The following is a 20,756-nucleotide window of genomic DNA, read 5'->3' as shown; positions in this document are numbered from 1 at the left end:
TAAGCACTAGTACTTTTCATTTGCCCAGGCTAGTTATTGTTCAGTCCACGTGAGCCTAGTGCTGTACGTAGTTGTGTAAAGCATTTTGTTGTATTTTCTTATTCCTGTAAGAGATTAAAGCTAAGCACTATATTAATGGTTATATTAATGGTTATATGCGAAGGTATTCATGGTATATATATTGTGTGATCCTGTTTGTAAAACCGGTCAGGTTTTTTGAGTATGGATTCACTTCCACCAAGGACGGCGAGCCGCCCGAACCCAGAACATCAATAAGAAGATTTGCATGCGAAGATGTATTTTCCTTGGAGAACACTGAATGTGCACTGCCATATACTACGGTGTGGTAGGATTTTCATGCAAGACATCATTGCATCATACATTGCAGTAGGACTATTATAAGCACATGCTATACTTAAACACCTTACAGTGTGTATTGATAGGCATAGTCACTCACATTTGATTCCATCTCATAGTGGTTTATAAGTCAGTATTTGTGAATTGGGTTGTGTTTTTCTGTGAATTCATGTTTTTTGTATTGTTATTGAACTGAACATTGAAATCTGAGAGACCCTCAGATTAAGATAGAGTTGAATGAACCCTAGTAAACTATAGACGGGATATATGGCCGATATCTGTCAATTGTACTATTGATGTAGTTCATTCATATTGAGCTCATTGTACACATTTCACACATCAATATTTACTGAAGGTGATTCGTTTTTTTGTAAGTATTTCTATTTACAAAATACAAGCAGGCATTCTTTTCCTAAATGATTCAGTTGTGTGGTTTTCATTTCTCCCTACTGCTCCAGTAGCGAACCTAACTGGTCCAATAGAGTTTACGCTTAAACATACAGTAGTAGCCCATAGTGTTAAGCAATTGTTACATTTACATTGTGTAGAGGAAGTATAGAAGCATACACAATGACAGAGGGAGGCTTGTGTACATACACTGTTACTCATGAATGCATGCACAGAAGACTATAGACTTGTGTGTGTGTGGAGAGGTGTGAGAGGGACACATGTGTACTGTATCTGGTGAGGTGGTATGTATGTGAGGAGTGAATGACTGGTCTTGTTTTTTTACAGTCTAGCCCTGTGAAAAAACGAAAGAAACCCGTTACCTTCACTCTCGTTACCGGCAAAATAAATATATTACAGCCACGCATGATCAGACTGTAGAGGGAGAAAGGCAGGGAAAGAGGGGGAGCGCAACACACTCATCCATTTTTCATAGCTCTTCACCGCAGCTGAACCTGGCAGACCGGAGCGAGGGAGAGAAGGGGAAAGAGGGAGAGAAGATAAGAGAGGGGGAGCAGGGGCCGAGGGCATGGGGAGGAAAGAGGGATGGAGGAGAAGATAATTATTTTACTACCACCCCTCAGCACAATCCTCCCTGTAATTTTCCCAGGTCCTGTTTTGCTTTCTTATTCATAATTTCTATTAATTTCAATTGATCGTTAGATGTGACTCTGCCTTCTGCAATGAGTCATCCGCCTCATTACAAAGACCTATATTGAAAATGCCTTTGGTTGCTTGATTGATTGACAGACCTATGTACTGTAGCATGTAATACTATTTGATTAACTACAATAAAACTCATAATACAGTTTTTTTTTTTACAATCGCTAGGACCCATTTCTCAATACTTAGGTCACTTTTTCAAAACTCTTCACACAGTCCTCCTAACCAACTTTCAGCTTGGCACAGCAGTTAATTTCACATCCAAAACACACTAAAACTACCAAAACATTTCATACATGTCTCAAATCAACTCATTCTTCCATAACACTAGCAAAGGTTGTCACCCAACAAGCACGCATTGTCACTCATAAAACAATGGCCTAAAAAACACAAACAACAGGAAGCATTACACAATGTTTTCTTTTGTAAAATGTCTTTACAAAACAAGAATGACACCTCTCTGCTGTTTAGAATTCACTGCAGTATATGTTACAGGAATGAGTCGGACATGATGCAATATGCTTCAATATGTTTTATGTCCATTTTTGGCATTGAGAGATTCCAAAATACAATACTTTATATATACACCATCTACCGATACAGTAGCAATAATAGTCCACCCTGTCTTCTACATTTGGCCACAGGTTCTCATTCATATCACATCTTATGTCATCTTGGGCAATACACCTAGGAAAAATCTTATGGCATGCCTGGTCCATCCCTGGCAATCTTCTGCAAATATGTCCAGGCATCCAGCATTCATTGAGTCCAGGAGGGACATTTGATCATGTCATAAACCTTCCACCTCAATGAGGAAAATAATTCCTCTCTGGGGTTGAGGAATGGAGAGTAAGTTGGGAGAAAAAGTGACAGTATCCTGGGATGGTCTGGTGAGTGGTGAAATGCCACATTGTCCCTTTACAATTACAAACGCTCGCCTCGCTGCAACCCTTTCCTCACCTGGCACCACCCTTCCATAGAGGTCATCCAGGAATGAAACGAGACACTCAGTTTTGTATGGCCCAATTAGAGGTTTGTGTAACAGCAATCCATCAGAGGATTTTGCTGCCCACATTGTGATGTTGTCCCCTCTGGCCCAGGACATCCACTGTGGCTCATTGTCCAATCACATTCCTTCCTCGCCGCAGTGTTTTGGCCTCATCCATAAAGATGAATATGTGGGGTGTTTGCCTAGCTTCAATCTGCATGACTCTCTAAAAGAAATCCACAAGGCAACACAAGAGTTTGGTTATTACAGTAGTTTACATTATACCTAAAAACATGCCATTGTGTGCCTCTGTTCTGATTGGTTTTGTTCAAAACCAGTTCTGTATTTTATAGTCATCTTACCTGGACATATTGGTTCCTGGGTTGCTTGACTCGTTCAGAGCTCCTCTCAAAGGGGACAGTGTACAACTGCTTCATCCTGACTTTATGTTTTTTCAGGACTCTAGAAATAGTTGTGATGGTTACATTGTGAATCTTTCCAAATATAATGTCTGCCAACATTCTGTCCCGAAACTCTGTGAGTTTTATGCCATTGTTTCTGATGACCATATCAACTATTGGAGATTCCTGCACAGCAGTGAAAATCCTACCTCCTCCGCCTGTGGGAGGTAACCATTGGGTCCAAAGCAGAAATGCAAAAACAATTAACCTTTGCTCAATTTACTTGTGTAATGTGCAGTTCAGTCAGATGCCCTTGCAGAATGCACATCTTACCTGTTGTTTGTCAGCAAATTTCTCTCAATAGATGCCACTGTTGAGTGTTGCAGGCTGCACTCTCAGACCAGCGTCTCTCATTGATAGACCATGATTTATTACATGATCAATTATAGTAGCCCTAATCTGAGACTACAGCTCTTGATATTCCTCTGTCTTCTTTCACCACGCATACAGTTGAAGTCAGAAGTTTACATACACTTAGGTTGGAGTCATTAAAACTCGTTTTTCAACCACTCCCACACATTTCTTGTGAACAAACTATAGTTTTGGCAAGTTGGTTAGGACATCTACATTGTGCATGACACAAGTCATTTTTCCAACAATTGTTTACAGACAGGTTATTCCAGTGAGTCAGAAGTTTACATACACTAAGTTGACTGACTTTAAACAGCTTGGAAAATTCCAGAAAATGATGTCATGGTGTTAGAAGCTTCTAATAGGCTAATTGACATCATTTGAGTCATTTGGAGGTGTACCTGTGGATGTATTTCAAGGCCTACCTAGAAACTCATTGCCTCTTTGCTTGACATCATGGCAAAATCAAATGAAATCAGTCAAGACCAAAAAATTGTAGACCTCCACAAGTCTGGTTCATCCCTTTACAAATGCCTGAAGGTACCACGTTCATTTGTACAAACAAGAATATGCAAGTATAAACACCATGGGACCATGCAGTCATCATACCACTCAGGAAGGAGACGCGTTCTGTCTCTTAGAGATGAACGTACTGTGTTGCAAAAAGTGCAAATCAATCCCAGAACAACACAAGGAAGTGTGAAGATGCTGGAGGAAACAGGTACAAAAGTATCTATATCCACAGTAAAACGAGTCCTATACGAGTCCTAAAACGAGTCCTATATTGACATTACCTGAAAGGCCGCTCAGCAAGAAAGAAGCCACTGCTCCAAAACATCCATAAAAAAGCCAGACTACAATTTGCAAATGCACATGGGGACAAAGATCGTACTTTTTGGAGAAAGTCCTTTGATGAAACAAAAATAGAACTCGTTATGTTTGAAGGAAAAAGGGGGAGGCTTGCAAACCGATGAACACCATCTCAACTGTGAAGCACGGGGATGGCAGGATCATGTTGTGGGGGTGCTTTGCTGCAGGAGGGACTGGTGCACTTCACAAAATAGATGGCATCATGAGGCAGGACAATTATGTGGATATATTGAAGCAACATTTCTAGACGTCAGTCAGGAAGTTAAAGTTTGGTCGCAAATGGATCTTACAAATGGACAATGACCTCAAGCATACTTCCAAATGGACAATGACCCCAAGCATACTTCCAAAGTTGAGGCAAAATGGCTTAAGGACAACAAGGTCAAGCTATTGGAGTGACCATCACAAAGCCCTGACCTCGATCCTATTGAAAATTTGTGGGCAGAACTGAAAAATCATGTGTGAGCAAGGAGGCCTACAAACATGACTCAGTTACACCAGCTATGTCAGGAGGAATGGGCCAAAATTCATCCAACTTCTTGTGGGAAGCTTGTGGAAAGCTTACTGAAACGTTTGACACAAGTCAAAACAATTTAAAGGCAATGCAACCAAATACTTATTAAGTGTATGTAAACTTCTGACCCACTGAGAATGTGATGAAAGCAATGAAATCTGAATTAAATCCTTCTCTCTACTATTATTCTGACATTTCACATTCTTAAAATAAAGTGGTGATACTAACTGACCTAAGACAGGGAATTACTCTGATTAAACGTCAGGAATTGTGAAAAACTGAGTTTAAATGTATTTGGCTAAGGTGTATGCAAACTTCTGACTTCAACTGTATGTACTCCTCTCCCTCTCCCAGCCACACGTCTTCCTCTGTCAGACACTTCTCTGTCTCTGGCTGGGACCATGTTTACATTACAGTACAGCATTATTCCTAAAATGTCCCCTTTTGTATAGATGGTAAAGTAATTGAAAGACTAACACCCTGGTAGGTGTTCAGCTACAATGGGAATCAGCTGTGGTTGGTCTAATTGTTTTGATAGCATTTAATTTTTTAGATGTGGTATATATTTCAATATGGTATTACTGTATAAATAAAGCGAATTGCTGTCTTATTCAATCTTGTGTTTTGTTAGGTTTTGAACTTAAGTCTAACAGTTTTGAAAAGAGTATGTGAACATGTGCAAATTGGCCAGTAGGTACATAGAGTGAGAAAATAATTAATGAAATTGAAAAGATGTAGTCGTTGAATGCATTTTGTGCCAAAGCAATGATACATGATCCACAGTTGAACCCACATAGACTGCTGTTGTGCTCACTGTGTGAAGAGTGACCTAAATATTGAAAAACGAGTCCTATCGATTGTAAAAAATGGTAGTATGGCTTTGCATGGATCTGACTGTCAGACATACAACACATCACTATCACTAACATGTTGGCAACTACCCCAAGGGCGGATTGTCAGGGGTCAAGGTGGTAGGTAGAAGCTAATCACAGGCTGAAAGATCAGGTCCAGGAGCCAATCAGAACAAGTGAGGTGATCTGCTGTTCATTTAATTAGTGTAACTTCTGTCCTCCACCAATCTTTACGCAACAATAATCTCATTATACAGAGTTTGCACAGGAAGCTCACCTGATAAACAACACACCCAGAAAACAAGATACAATATTTAATTGCATTGTGATATAATCCAACTCTTGAATAATATAATTAATTAATTATGTAGTTTCTTTGGCCTAATAAAATGTTATGGCACCTACCATTTCTGGCCTCTAACAGAGAGTGTGTGTGTGTGTGTGTGTGTCTGTGTCTGCATGTACGTGTGTGGACCTGGCCTAGGGATGGATGTGTGTAGGAGAGGAATTATAGATAACCTTTCAGATGTTAATTGTCTCCCTGCTGGCGGCCTCCACTTCTTCCCCAGTAAATGCTAATACAACATTTGTGCTACAATGTTGGTCTTAACCTGTGCATGGCCACAAAGGACACACAAGGAGAAGGGGTGGGATAGAGAGAGAGTACCTATGTCTATGCAATCATGTGTGCGCATACTTGTGGAGGCTGGTCAGCGGGGGAAGGGGAGGACCATCCTCCAGAGAATTTCATAAAAATGAAAATAGTGGAACAATAAAGTTATCATTTTTAGATTAAACTATACTAAATATATTCACATCACCAAATAATGCATCGTTTTGCAATGAAGGTCTACCGGAGTCTCAACAGCACTCTAGGGTATCACCATGGTGTAGCTGGAGGACAGCTAGCTTCTGTCCTCCTCTGGATACCTTGACTTCAATACAAAACCTAGGAGGCTCATGGTTCTCACCCTGTTCCATAGACTTACACAGCAATTATGACAACTTGTGGAGGATGTCCTCCAACCTATCAGAGTGCTTTCAGCATGAACTGACATGCCCAGCCAATCAAAGGATCAGAGAATGAATCTAGCACTGAAAGCATAAGCTACAGCTAAGTAGTGCTGCAGTGCATAAAATGTGGTGAGTAGTTGACTCCAAGTGAGAGAAAGACAATAGTTGAGCAGATTTGAACAAATTGATTTCTTCCAAAATTAAGCAGAAGCCAGAGAAAGAGAGGAAGAATGAAAGCTAGCAATATTTGGCTTACTTTCACTTTCACTTAGCTAGAAAATGCAGCTAGCTAGTCGCCGGCGTAACTGCTAAACTGCTTTCTTACTGTACACTGTACTGCATGATTTTAGCAGGTTAACGAATGCGTTAGTTCTATTAGCTAAGTTGACTTTGACGTTACTGTAGCTAATATGGTGACAATGATTTAGGCTGTGTGTAGCAGTGTGTGTAGCAGTTATGATAGGAAGGTTTGGCTTGGAAAGTTTTTTTCTCCTGGTCACAGACAGCTGATGTGTTGTGCACTGAAGTCCACACGTGAAGGGGAAAGGTGAGAAGAGGAGACCGCGTAGATGTGAGAAGGAATTACAACAATCTGTTTGAATGTGGCTTTGAAAGTGAACTGTTTGTGTGTGTTTGTGTGTGATCAGAGATGTATTCATTCTGTCAATTCTGTTGAGAAATGTTTCTTAAACAGAAGTAAATGGAATGAAACAGGGATAATCATACCTGAATTTGACCAATAGAAACTTTCATTTGCATCTGGTGACTAATGATTACACCCTAGATCAACTAGATCAACTAGATGCAGGCAAGAGTGTGCAAGATGGAATTGCATGTGTCACCTTGATTACAAAAAATGATCTCAAACTGTGTGCACCTATGTTGTAAACTTTCATTCATAGACTAGATTGTAGCAACCTCATGATGGGTACAGGGAATATTTGAGTATCATGTAGGAGCCTAAACGTATCAATGTTACAACATGGAATATGAATGACAGTCATGATAGTCATCCAATATGCTGTTATACTGTCTTAAACGGCACCAACCGCCACTGGTGCATGCACACCCTTGTTTGTGTGTGAGATAGTATTTTAATAAAATACTCTTAAAACCCTACAACCACATCCCTCTCTCCCTCTCTTCCCCATCCCTCTCTCACTTTCTTCCCCTATCCCTCTCTCCCTCCTTCCTCCATTCCTCTCTTCCCCCATCCCTCTCTTCCTCTGTTCCCCATCTCTCTCTTCCTGTCTTCCCTCATCCCTCTCTTTCTCTCTCCCTCTCTTCCAATCCCTCTCCACATTGCAAGGCCTCTTATTCTGTATTAATGAGATGCATTAAAATGGGAAGGCCCTGATCCGCACTGTTTTCTCTTCTGTCAGTGATTACACTGTAGACCAGTGCTGTGCCTTATGCTAGTGTCCAGCACATCATATCCCTAATAGAACAAACTACAGTACCCATTGGACATAAGCCACCAGCCAAGCCGCAGAATTGATACACATGAGGAAGGTAGAATTTTGCTGGTCTGTAGACTGTCCCATTGTAGACTATCACAGTGTAAATGTCTACCTTTCTTCTTTCCTAATATCTCTCTCTCCATCCTCCCTCCCATCCTCAATCTAACCCTGTACTGCAGGTCCTTGAGCAGTCAGCTGTTTCCTCCCAATAGAGTCCCAAAGTAGCTGTGCTCCGCTGATTGTCATGATAACCACCTGAATACAGCTAATCCACACGGAGAGGATGGACAGTCCAATAAAGTGAAATGTACAGAGTGACATTATGAGGGAGAGAAAGTAAAAAAAAGAATATACATTGAGAGAAAAAAAAGTTTGGAAGACAAGCGCATGTGTTGGTGGGGAGTTGGCAGAGACTTGGCAGCAACTTGGCATCACTGAAAAACTGATGAGAGAAAAAAAAGGTGTTTAAAATAAAAGGAATAAGAACGTGTGAGTGAGTTTGCGTTACTTCATGGAGGATTTCATGACACACGCTAAGGTCATGGCGGCAGGTGGCTTGTTACGTCAGGTTTTGTCACACTGTTAATCACCTGCTGTCATGTTGCCAGGTGTTGTATCTTTGACATGAAGCAGTATCATGGCAATCACAATGGGATGAGCAGGGTTGGGGTGCGTAAGCGTGTGCGCATGTGTGTGTTTGCTGTTTGCATCTGATAATACATAGTCCATTGGGCCAAGTTTCCAAACTAGAAAATACCCGGCCTCCGTCCAGTAGCTCATTACATTAGATATATAAATGACCTAAATTGTACACAGCAATCAAACCTCAATGAAGGAATAGCACATGAATATGCCAAGGGCTGGGCCCTGTCCAAAACAAACTCTGCAGCCAGTCGGCACCCGAACCTGTAGAGAACGTTAGGGGAATGTTAGAAAAGCATGGCTAAGGCCCTTGACGGTGTGAAAAGCACATCAGATAAAGTCCAAGTGTTCATCACAGAGTGCTGATGCTGAGTCATAAAGCCTTCAAGGTATATAAAAATTTCCATTTAAATGAAAAAGACTGAAGGAGAGGGTGACGGAGAGGGAGGGGAGGAGGAGGAGGGGGAGGGAAGGGGAGGTAGGGTGGGTGAGGGAGGGGAGGAGGAGGAGGGGGAGGAGAAGGGGGAGGAGTGGGGGGAGGGTAGGGTGGGAGGGGGAGGGAGAGGGAGAGGGGGAGGGAGGGGGGAGGAGGGGAGGGAGGAGGGGAGGGGAGGAGGAAGGGGAGAGTAGGGTAGGGTGGGTGAGGGAGGGGAGGAGGAGGAGGAAGGGGAGGAGAAGGGGAGGTAGGGTGGATGAGGGAGGGGGGGAGGAGGAAGGGGAGGAGAAGGGGAGGTAGGGTGGGTGAGGGAGGGGAGGAGGAGGAGGAAGGGGAGGAGAAGGGGAGGTAGGGTGGGTGACTGAGAGGGAGGGGAGGAGGAGGAGGGGAGGTAGGGTGAGTGTCAAGAGGAGGAACTAATCTAAGGATGTATAGTGGGGTTCCAGGAAGAAAGGTGGATCCTAGTAAGGAGTTCCAGGAAGAAAGGTGGATCCTAGGAAGGGGTTCCAGGAAGAAAGGTGGATCCTAGGAAGGGGTTCCAGGAAGAAAGGTGGATCCTAGGAAGGGGTTCCAGGAAGAAAGGTGGATCCTAGGAAGGAGTTCCAGGAAGAAATGTGGATCCTATGAAGGGGTTCCTAGGAAGAAAGGGGGGACCTAGGAAGGAGTTCCAGGAAGAATTGTGGATCCTATGAAGGAGTTCCAGGAAGAAATGTGGATCCTATGAAGGAGTTCCAGGAAGAAATGTGGATCCTATGAAGGAGTTCCAGGAAGAAATGTGGATCCTATGAAGGAGTTCCAGGAAGAAATGTGGATCCTATGAAGGAGTTCCAGGAAGAAATGTGGATCCTATGAAGGAGTTCCAGGAAGAAATGTGGATCCTATGAAGGGGTTCCAGGAAGAAAGGTGGATCCTAGGAAGTAGTTCCAGGAAGAAATGTGGATCCTATGAAGGGGTTCCAGGAAGAAAGATGGATCCTATGAAGGGGTTCCAGGAAGAAAGGGGGACCTAGGAAGGAGTTCCAAGTGGAAAAGGGGTGAAGAGGGAAGAGGAGCAGAGAAGTTGTTCAGCTGATAAACACACATATAAAACAAGCGTATAGTCTCTATTACACACACACTCACATAGCACTCTCTACCTCTAAAATACTGAAGCAAGCTGTGACAAGTCTGTGACTGCCCTTTGCTGTATGCCCCCTGTGGCTCTACATTGAGACATGTCCTGTCTTTCTCCCTGCTCTCCCCTGCTGCTTTGACATACTGCTCTCTTTAACAGCTGACTTGGAATCAGAGCTTCCCTGCACAGACACTACATCAGGATATACTGCTCTCTTTACCATCTGACTGAGGAGTTTAACCCAACGCTACATTATGGGTTCTAAGGGGCTGAAAGGTATGCTGGTTTTGGTCCTAGACTAATTTCTACCTGTAAAACAGGTGTGTGACCTCTTCAGCCAGAAACATCAGTAACATGACTCATAGTAAGTCTAGGAACGCATTTCATTTGAAAGTGTTTCTCATCAAATAACCAAGGCCCATGTTACTACTTAGAGAAAGCACAACAGTGTTGATATGACTGAATACACTGCATCTCAGTGCTAGAGGCATCACTACAGACCCTGGTTAGATTCCAGGCTGTATCACAACCGGCTGTGATTGGGAGTCCCATAGGGCGGAGCACAATTGGCCCAGCGTCGTCCGGGTTTGGCCAAAGTAGGCTGTCATTGTAAATAAGAATTTGTTCTTGATTTCCTAGTTAAATAAAATAAATAAAAGATATCATACACACAAACATAAGCAATTATTTTCTGGAGTTGATAACATGAGAGCAGTTCTCTACACTTAAATTGGAGACTGGCAATAATCAGATCCATTGTTCTGCCTTATTATTATTCAACCATGCTGGTCATTTATGAACATTTGAACATCTTGGCCATGTTCTGTTATAATCTCCACCCGGCACAGCCAGAAGAGGACTGGCCACCTCACATGGCCTGGTTCCTCTCTAGGTTTCTTCCTAGGTTTTTGCCTTTCTAGGGAGTTTTTCCGAGCCACCGTGCTTCTACACCTGCATTGCTTGCTGTTTTGGGTTTTAGGCTGGGTTTCTGTACAGCACTTTGAGATATCAGCTGATGTACGAAGGGCTATATAAATCAAGTTGATTTGATTTGATTACATTTTTTGAGCATCTTGCCATGTAAACATCCTATCATACGAAGTCACTCGTTGGCTTACTTGGTGACGTAGTGTTGGCATGGTTCCCTGTGTCTGTTGTGGTGTGATGGTGGCCGTGCGAGATATTCATAAATTAAAGCCAACGTGTGAATGGAAGCCATAGACTGACAGAGATCTGTGATATCGTTATGGAAACGCTGTGATAGATTGCCGTAAATGTGCGAACATTCTGATCACAGAGGAAACAAATCAGAACAAGAGAGAAGGAAAATGTTGTTCAACGGCAATGGCATCATTCTCCTAGTCCTCCTCCTCCTCCATGTCGTGACGTGACTCTCATTAATCTGATAACTGTTATTTATTCAATCCACTAACTAAGTTTAATTGTTACCCGATTAAATGAATCATGTAACAATTAACTGATTTGGAAGAGGTTCTCTATAGAGTTACCATCTACCAAATTCATCTCTAAAGATATAGATGTTATATATTGATAACAGTCACTTATTAATCATTACTTCATATCAGTCTCATTCTCAACATCGTAGACTTCTTGAATCCGCAAGAACCCCAGACTTTTCTGATTATTCAGTTCTACACTAAATTGATTTAATTATTTAGTTAATAACTAACTAAAAAATATCACAGTGTCACTGCTTTCTTCCTGGGACGGAGAGACCAAAACGCAGTGTGGTTGGAGTACATGTTCAATTTAATAAGGTAACTCAAACATGAACAGGATACAAAACAATAACCGTGAAAACCGAACCAGTCCTAACTGGTGCATAAAACACAAAGACAGGAAACAATCACCCACAAAATACCCAAAGAATATGGCTGCCTAAATATGGTTCCCAATCAGAGGCAACGTTAAACACCTGCCTCTGATTGAGAACCAATCCAGGCAACCATAGACTTACCTAGACACCTAAAAGAACACAACCCCATAAATCTACAAAAAAACCCAGACAAGACAAAACACATAAATCTCCCATGTCACACCATGGCCTAACCAAAATAATAAAGAAAACCAAAATAACTAAGGCCGGGGCGTGACACACAGACTACACATACACACTTACATGAGACTGAAGTCCCTAGTGAACTGACAAGATATGACGGTTTATTACACAGAGATGGAGAAGGGGGTGGGGAAAATAGAGAGAAAGGGAGAAACCTACATTTATCGTGGATACATTCTAGAACTGTTCTAACATTAATCATATACCTTGCACACAAACTGCCGCCCGTTTGGGTAAGAAATGCAATGTTTTTACGTGTAGAAGTCTTTGTTCTTCATCTCTCTATTGAAACCAATCAATTCTTCTATTGGGGAATGGCTCGATGGGTGTAAGGCTCTGATGGTCCACCAGAGGTCACAATGGCATTCTTAGTTGTCCTGGCTTGGATTAGAGTGTTTCTTCAGAACAGATACTCAGTGATTGTCTGAGATGGGATTTTCATGCTTCCCACCCCGTGTCTTTAGTCAAAGATCTTGGACCACTTTTACATGCCTAGCTGCAGACTGGAAATGTTTATCTGTCTGATAGAATTTGATGGGCTCATGTCTGTTAAATTGGCTGTCTGTAATGGTGTGCCACAGGGCTCTGTGCTTCATCCCCTCTTATTCACTATTTATATAAATAATTTATACAAAAATGTGTAAAATGCGCAATTTCACTTTTATGCTGATGATACTGTTATTTATTGTTGTGCATCGTCTCTCACTGTTCAACATACCTTGTGTCAATTGAAGCTCATCCTCAATACTGACAAAACTAAACTAATAGTGTTTTCTAAAGTAAGAAATAGACCTCTGAACCTTTCACATATTACTACCTGTCAGGGCAATGAGATTGAGACTGTAACCTCAAATATCTTGGAATTTAAATTGATGACGGCCTCTATTTTTAATTGCATATTCAACAACATACAAAACAATTTAAACTGAAGTTGGGATTTTATTTTAGGAAAAAGGCCTGTTTTTGTTTTGAAGCCAGAAGGAGGCTAGTATCAGCTACATTTATGCCTTTACTAGACTATGGGGATATTTTATATATGAATGCTTCTGCTCGGTGTTTGAGATCAATTGACACCCTTTACCATGGAGCATTGAGATGTATTTTAAACTGCAAAACCCTTACGCACCACTGCACTCTATATACCAGGGTTGGCTGGCCTTCTCTAGTCAATCATAGGCGCGGTCACTGGTATACTTTTATTTACAAAGCCATTTTGAGTTTACTACCATTTTATATGGGCATTTTTATTGTTCAGAAATGTGGTGGGTACTCTCTTCGTTCGCAGGACTTTATCCTGCTAACTGTTCCAAATGTCCGAACCGAATTTGGTAAAAGGGCTTTTATGTACTCTGCGCCATCGCCTTGGAACGCCTTACAAAATACTTTTAAACTGGAAGAACTTGTCCCGATTGTTTTTTTTAACCATTAATGAAGGATTGTGAGGCTGATTCCCTGACCTGTCAATGTTTTTAATTAGCTGTTTTATGATTTTGTTATACTCTTGTAAATCCTTTGGGTTTTGCTAGATTACTTGTAGTTTTTCATGTTGTCTGTCTGTTTTTGTGTGATGACTTGGTGCTGCCTATCTTGGCCAGGACACTCTTGAAAAAGAGATTTCAAATCTCAATGAGCACTTACTGGTTAAATAAAGTTTAAATAAATAAAAAATAAGGTCTAGTCTTTATCTTCTTCACCTCGTGTTGAGTTTCAGAATTTCCAACCATTTCAACATGTAGCCACAGCTGCATGCTTTCTTGTCTGGGAGTTTCAACCATTTGTAATGTTTAGCTCACACTTCACGTCTGCTGGTCTGCGTGTCAATTCTTAGTGAACCCTTTTAAGCACTATGGTCAAAAAGGGCAGTTCTGTCAGCCATTTGCCAAGTTGCTCTGAGGCCTTGGATCCTCGACCAGGAGAGTCATGACATCCTCCTCCTCCTCCTCCTTTTTGTCATCATCCTCATCATCATCCTCATCACCCTCATCCTCCTCCTCTTCATCTTCTTCATCATCATCATGTAGAGGCAATGGGGAGCCTATAGAATAGCCAATCAACTATCAACCAGTAAGTCTATCAACCAATTAATTTACAATTACCATCCAATCAGGATAGTGCACTGGAACCAATCCAACATTATGATCAAAGGTATGTACATATAGCACTGCCTCTCTGTCTGTTTCTATAGAGATAATGCACTGCCGCTCTGTCTGTTTCTATAGGGATCATGGAAGGGTAGCTGGGTGGTGTGTTAGAGAGAAAATGACAGAGTTGAGAAATTGAAATAGAAGAGAAAATAGAGAGGGAGAGAGAGTGATAAAGAGAGATATAATGAGAGGAAGAGAGAGAGATAAAGAAGGGGAGAGAGAGAGAGAGATGAAGAGAGCGAGATAGATAGAGAGAGAAAGAGGACAAGGACAACCAAAATGCAGTCAGCCTAATGACAGAAGATAAGAATCAGGGCTAAAAGCAACCTTGATGAATTTGGCAGTGACACACACCAGTAAAGCCAGAACCCCCCGCTCTGATCAGCACTGACATGACAACAAGTAGGGGGTAATTATACTTGTTTAACCTGTACAAGTGTGTGGTTTGAAATGAAAATGTGTTTTTGGCATATCCCACTCCCCCTGAGAGACTCTTAGAGAGTGGGGGCACAGTCATGGATCAGAGAGTGGGGTCACAGTCATGGATCAGAGAGTGGGGGCACAGTCATGGATCAGAGAGTGGGGGCACAGTCATGGATCAGCCATTATTGATGGTGACCCTGGAGCAATTAGGGTTAAGTGCCCTGCTTTAGGGCAGAGCAACATATTTTTCACCTAGTCAGCTAAGGGATTTGAACTAGCAAACTTTCGGTTACTGGCCCAACACTCTAACCACTAGCCTACCTGCCACCCAGAATTTCACACACACACACACACACACACACAAAAATGACTCATCTTACCACACATCTCTTTCCCTAGTCCACATATGGTGGTATGTACACATTACATTGTAATTAGTATAGTAAAACACTCCATTTTGAGATGATTCACAGAAAACTCTCACTCCTTCCCTCACTCCCTTCCCTCCCTCTTTCTCCCTTCCCTCCCTCTTTCTCCCCCTACTCCCTCTTTCTCCCCCTACTCCCTCTTTCTTCCCCTACTCCCTCTTTCTCCCCCTACTCCCTCTTTATCCCCTACTCCCTCTTTCTCCCCCTACTCCCTCTTTCTTCCCCTACTCCCTCTTTCTTCCCCTACTCCCTCTTTCTCTCCCTACTCCCTCTTTCTTCCCCTACTCCCCCTACTCCCTCTTTCTCCCCCTACTCCCCCTACTCCCTCTTTCTCCCCCTACTCCCTCTTTCTTCCCCTACTCCCTCTTTCTCCCCCTACTCCCTCTTTCTCCCCCTACTCCCTCTTTCTCCCCCTACTCCCTCTTTCTCCCCCTACTCCCTCTTTCTCAACCCTACTCCCTCTTTCTCCCCCTACTCCCTCTTTCTCCCCCTTATGGAGTATGCATGTTGTTAGGCTTCTTAGAATGTTCTTAAGCTGATTAAGTGTTGTGTTTTGATGTGCGCCACGGCACGAGGAACCATAATGAGAACAATGCATGATGAAAGACCATCTGCTAAAGCCTAGTAGCAAGGGAACGAGGGTGAGATTACAAAGAGGAGTGGTATGTGAAGATGAGTGGAAAGGGTTCCTATTGTTCATCTCTATGGGGAAACACAGAGACCCATCAAGGAGGGGGAGAGAGATACTCACTGTAGAGAGAGGTTTATTTTCACAGGTTGGTCAACTGCTGAAAGGGATTGTGTTTGAGCGTGCGTACGTGTGTGTGTGCGTCATTAGTCCTGATGGTGTGATAGTGAGCGACTATTATGTTGAGGCTGGCAGAGTAATGCCTGTGATGTTACTAGCTATATCACAGACCAATGAACTCTCTCTCTTTAATTATTTAATTATTTATCTCCCTCCATTCCTCTTTATCGTTATCCCTCTATCACTATGTCTCTCATCACAGCCCAGACCTAATGATGAAGAAGCCTAGGCCTCAGCAGAGGAGTCAGCACACACACGCACACTACCTCACACACACACTACCTCACTCTACACACACACACACACACACACACACACACACACACACACACACACACACACACACACACACACACACACACACACACACACACACACACACACACACACACACACACACACACACACACACACACACACACACACACACACACACACACACACACACACAGAGTTCCCGATTAGTCTGACGGCTGGCCAGCTAAGTTATCAGCAGCGGCTAATAGCGGTGTTAGCTGGTGTGATTGGTATAGTGTGTAGTGCGTAATTCCCTGTGTCTGTGTCTAGGCTGTGGCTTGGCGGTGAGCGGAGCTCATTCTAGGAGGTGTGGACGCTGAGACCTGGATAAGCCTCCCTACAGGGCCTGGCTCTCTGAGACCAGACTAGACTACAGCTGACTGACAATCGATCAGAGACAGACATGAGTTGGGGGGGGGGGGGGTATCTGAGAATGTTTGTATTAGAGATGGAGAAGAGAGAAAGGGGAGTGAGTGAGAGACAAAATTAGAGAAAAAATAAATAAGGGGGGCAGGAACACAGAGGGAGAAAGGGAGAGGGTGTGAACACAAATAGTTGCAGAAAAGCTAACCAGCAGGAATTGATTATAACTCTGAATATCAGGAAGGGAGAGGGAAAGTGTGTGTATAGGGTTAGGGGGTTAGGGGTTTGTGTGTGTGTGTGTGTGTGTGTGTGTGTGTGTGTGTGTGTGTGTGTGTGTGTGTGTGTGTGTGTGTGTGTGTGTGTGTGTGTGTGTGTGTGTGTGTGTGTGTGTGTGTGTGTGTGTGTGTGTGGTGTGAGTTTGCCTGACTTAGACACACAACCTCTCTCCCTTTCAACACAAAAAGAGGAGAAACGGCTGAAGTCACAGTGGCAGAGCAGATTTCAAGGCCAGCTCTTTCCAAGAAAGCTTGAACAGATGCTATACTGCAGCTTGACTAGCTAACGGAGGAATTCACTTTCAGACCTTGGCAGACTCACAGAGGTTCACAACGTGTAGGCTATGGCCTTGGTCCAATGTGCATCACTGTAACATAGATGCAGGGAGTCAGGAAGCAAGTGCAGATGGTGAATTTAATAGTAACGATCATGGAGCATACAAAATAAGAGAAGCGTCTGGACATGAAAACAGAACCAATACTGCCTGAAGAGCTAGGGAGTGCTGGAGAGGGAGTGCTGGAGAGGGAGTGCTGGAGAGGGAGTGCTGGAGAGGGAGTGCTGGAGAGGGAGTGCTGGAGAGGGAGTGCTGGAGAGGGAGTGCTGGAGAGGGAGTGCTGGAGAGGGAGTGCTGGAGAGGGAGTGCTGGATAATGGGGGAGTAATCCGGGTAGTGATGTGGCGTAGGTGTGCATAATGAAGGTTGCCAGGTGTGTGATATGATGGTGTCATGACGTGGTCCTCTTTGGGTATAGAGTGCCTTCCCCCTCTCGCTCTCGCCTACACCCAGGCTGCTGTTAACTCAGGTCGTAAATTCCTGGAGGCGACTCTCTTCCTCATGGCTAGACAGTATAGAGAGAGAGAGAAGGTTTCATAGAGAGAACAAAGGCATTTCTTCCACATCACAGAACTTGAGAACTGAACAATATTCATGTTCTGGAGAATAAACGGTCAGTGAAGTAGGGTTAGGGTTAGGGTTACAATTTTGTGAAACTCATGAGAGACAATACAGCCACATTACCATAACCCTGTTTATACAAGAGTCTCCGTTGTGAGGCTTGCATCTAATTGTTGTATAAAATTAATGAGTAAAGATTAAACTATTTGTGAAATTATGTCACGTGATTTTAAACTGTGTAATGAAGGAAACTCCAATTCCCTTTGGAGTTTAACTAAATCATTGGGCCGCCCCATGAGCACAGACCTTGATCTGGCATCATAGGACAGCCCCTTTCTGCTGTTACGAATATAACCTCCCCCGGGAGGAAATCCCTTCAGACCAGCTTACCTCGATAACCACGAGAGGGCTAAGGGTTCAGACCAGTACCTCATCACAGAGGGAGTTAAGGTTTGAGTAGATTGCTGAATCTTTTAACCATCCCACGTGGTTAAACTCTGAGACTATCGATCCGACAGAATAAGAGGTACTCTTCGATACTAATTACTAGTTTGCAGCTAGGAATTATGTACCCGTGAATGTGAGGACCGACAACCGCCAAAACATCTATTCTATATCAACATTGCTGAATGTTACTCTAAACTATTCATTCTAACCACAGCAGAGAGAGAGAGGGTGGACAAACTCTCCAACAGAAACAAACTTTCAACAGATATCACGACGACACACTGAGCATAAATATATATATTGATTGCAATTATTCCCGAATGAGTGAGCATTCATGTGTAAAGGAGTAACATTTAAATTGTTATTTTTATCAACTGTTCAGTGACTCTTTTGTCTTTCGCGGCCTTCTCAGTCCCTTTGTCTAATTAGCCACCATACCGGTTTAGCCCACTAGGGCACATTCCCCCATCATTTATCACTTATAACCATATATAGCTGTTTTTTTGTGCATTTCTGTGATTATTTAGTTAGTTAATAAATAAATGATTGAGACAATTGATGCATGGATGACTCATAGTGAAGACTGGGTTCGTGCACATAAACAACCATTTACAACGTTTGGATTGAGACTAACGTGAGGTAAAGAATAATTCATTAATTAGAAGACTAACTGATCAGATATCAAAATATCTGAAAGTTATATTAGTAACTTTGTAATCTGAATATTTTCCTTGGTGCCCCGACTTCCTAGTTAATTACATCTACCTGATTAGTTAGTCACGTAATAATAATTACAGAGAATGGATTTGATCAACTAAACAGTCTTCAGTTTAATGATGCCAAAGACGACATTTATGACGCTCCGTGCGAGGAATCTAAGATAGAATTGGACTTTGCTGTTGAATTCTATATATCAATTGTGCAAACAGAATTGTACAAACAGACTGCTTTGTAAACAAATTGGTTGTGTGTGTGTGTTTCCATTTGAACAGGCTATGTTGGGAGCGCCTCCGGTCGTGTGTTGTTAGCGTCAGAGCACTGAGTGATACATTCTAGACTTAGTCTATTAGGCCAAACAGTACTGTTTCTGTCGGTCAATATTAACTTCTAGAGCAAGGGCATAGAGCCAGTAAGGTTAGATATTAGAAGATATATCTGTTTGGTGACTGAGCTGAAGTGTTCTGTCCGCCTGCTGGCATGCTAATACAGCGTGGGTAGGCCACAGGTATATCTATATTTATGTACCCTGTTACTCCGGTCAACATAACGCTAGCAAAGTATGCCGAATGGGTTACTTGTTTGTTTGTGTGTGCATTTCTGTGATTATTTAGTTAGTTAGTAAATAAATGATTAAGCCAATTGGTGTATGGGTGATTCATAGTGAAGACTGGGTTCGTGCAGATAACCAATAATTCTACGACGTTTGAAATGAGACTGATGTAAGGTAAAGAACAATTCATTAATAGAAGACTAATAGATCAGATATTAAAATATCTGAAGAGTTATATTAGGAAAATTATAACTTTGTAACTCTGAATATTTTCCTTGGTGCCCCAACTTCCTAGTTAATTACATATACCTGATTAGTTAATCAGGTAATAATAATTACAGAGAATTGATTTGATAAATTAAACAGTCTTCAGATTAACGATGCCAAAGTCGCGACAACGGGAAGCCAGGACTGGTGGTTAGTAAACCGGTGTTGGTGAGCACCAGAGCGGGGAGCGGGAGTAGACGTGACAGTAACGCTCTATTTCAACCTAACATTGGAACAGATTTGCAAACATGAGACTTGCAGAAGCATGAGATTACATGAACTGTGTGTTAGGATTGGAGGTAGAGCAATCTGATCCTAAATCTGTGGTTAAGGGGCACCGCTACCGAGAGAGTTCTGAATAGATCATATGAGAGTAGACAGCTGTAGGATCTTAATTTGATCACCCTGTTGTGAGAATTTTCCTCTCCTGCAGGAAATACAAATTTGTAGTTTATTCAAGGTTTAAAAAGGCTTCTAAAGTTTGTAATTTCCATTGAGAAATGTCAGGCTTGATTTGCCTAAATGTCCATTCATTATTATCCACATAATAATTCACATTTCCTGTTGCTGCAGAATAATTTTCCTGCTGTGAGAAGCAGGGTCAAATTAAGATCCCAGATCTGTAGGCTGATGCAAATAACCACCACCTGATACCCTACTGCTTGCTTTCTGTTCTACCTGATAATTAATTGTACCCACCTAGTGTCCAAGGTCTAACTTGGTCCCTGATTAGAGGGAAACATAAAAAAGAATCTGTTTCCACATCATTTCAGGGAGATTGGGTGGGAGGGGGGAGAGAGAGCGAGAGATACACGCAGAGAGAGAGATACCTTTATTTTTAACGAGGCAAGAACAAATTCTTATTTTCAATGACAGCCTAGGAACAGTGAGT

The 20,756-nt window shown here is 42.4% G+C and overlaps 1 protein-coding gene across 1 annotated transcript in view; it reads right to left on the bottom strand.

Moving 5' to 3' along the window:
* The window catches only part of LOC123992250 (calsyntenin-2-like), a 394,402-nt gene that overhangs the window by 190,770 nt on the left and 182,876 nt on the right, over positions 1–20,756 (bottom strand). The window lies entirely within an intron of this gene.

Source organism: Oncorhynchus gorbuscha, linkage group LG13 (genome assembly GCF_021184085.1).
Source record: "Oncorhynchus gorbuscha isolate QuinsamMale2020 ecotype Even-year linkage group LG13, OgorEven_v1.0, whole genome shotgun sequence".
NCBI classification, from domain to species: Eukaryota; Metazoa; Chordata; class Actinopteri; order Salmoniformes; family Salmonidae; genus Oncorhynchus; species Oncorhynchus gorbuscha.
The sequence above is the reverse complement of the archived record's forward strand: the minus strand, read 5'-3'. Positions and strand labels throughout refer to the sequence as shown.